A 1,103-nucleotide genomic window follows, 5' to 3' on the forward strand; every position below is an offset into this window, starting at 1 on the left:
AGGAAGAGAAATGAGGTGGGGGTATAGATTGAGTCCTCGGGATACACTCCTCGGGGTATATCAATATTGGCATAGTCACTATACATGAAGGTTCTAAGATCCATGTGAAAACTACAGTATTCTGATATCTCTCGGGATTGTAATTGGGCTTGTGGAATTAGAAATTCTAAGTATCCTGGGGTGCCATTGTACCAAGATGCCCATGGACATATTTATTCCAAAAACCCCCCCATCTGGAGGAAAGAATTACGAGCCTCACAGATGTTGGGAAGATGTTTTTACGCGATCATTAATGCCAAGCACTTGATTTACATTACTGGCTGGTCTGTACACTGAAATCGCAGGGACTCAAGGAGGCAAAAGTCAGGAGTGACATTACCCTTGGCAAATTGCTTAAGAAAAAAGCAGGTGAAGGTATTAAAGTTCTTATCCTTGTTTGGGATGACTGAACATCTGTGGGACTGTTGAACAAAGACGGTTTGCTGGCTACTCATGATGAAGTTATTCCAAGTTATTGGATGTACACTGTATCTTATGGCCTCACCATCCAGATAATGGCGAAAGCATTATTCAGGACATGCAGATTTCCAGATTGTTCGATTTTAGAGATGTTGGGCAATCTTTAGATAAAAACATAGTTGTAAAAGAGTTTTAAAAAATCAAAGAGTCAAGTGGTAGATTATAGATGAGTTAGAAGTCCCTGGGGCCGTCTATGGAACAAAGGAAAGAGTTATCAGATTAATGCTAGCCTGCTGCTAAGTTGTTGTTTAAGCTTCCAAAACAATAACATTGTCGCTAGCCTCGCTCGAGTGGAGCACTTGTCGCTCGCCTATCTTTGGACTTCGTTCAAGCGACAGTATTTCTCGAAAAACTCTATTTCATATTTTTCAAGAGTTTTATTTGGCTCATGCTACTCAAAATTTCCATACTATATACACACACGCCTCACTTCGAAATTATGTGGGTTGAACATTGAGTCAAACAAGAAATCACTTCATACACATCATACAAACAGTTCAATCCTCTATTGATTTAATCATATCATTGAAAAATATCAAATCCACACAATTCAAAACACCAAAATATGTCATTCCACATAATCT

At 38.9% G+C, this 1,103-nt stretch overlaps 1 pseudogene; it reads left to right on the forward strand.

Moving 5' to 3' along the window:
• Positions 1-1,103, forward strand: part of LOC111406432 — a 3,962-nt pseudogene that overhangs the window by 244 nt on the left and 2,615 nt on the right.

Source organism: Olea europaea, chromosome 12 (assembly GCF_002742605.1).
Source record: "Olea europaea var. sylvestris chromosome 12, O_europaea_v1, whole genome shotgun sequence".
Taxonomy (NCBI): domain Eukaryota; kingdom Viridiplantae; phylum Streptophyta; class Magnoliopsida; order Lamiales; family Oleaceae; genus Olea; species Olea europaea.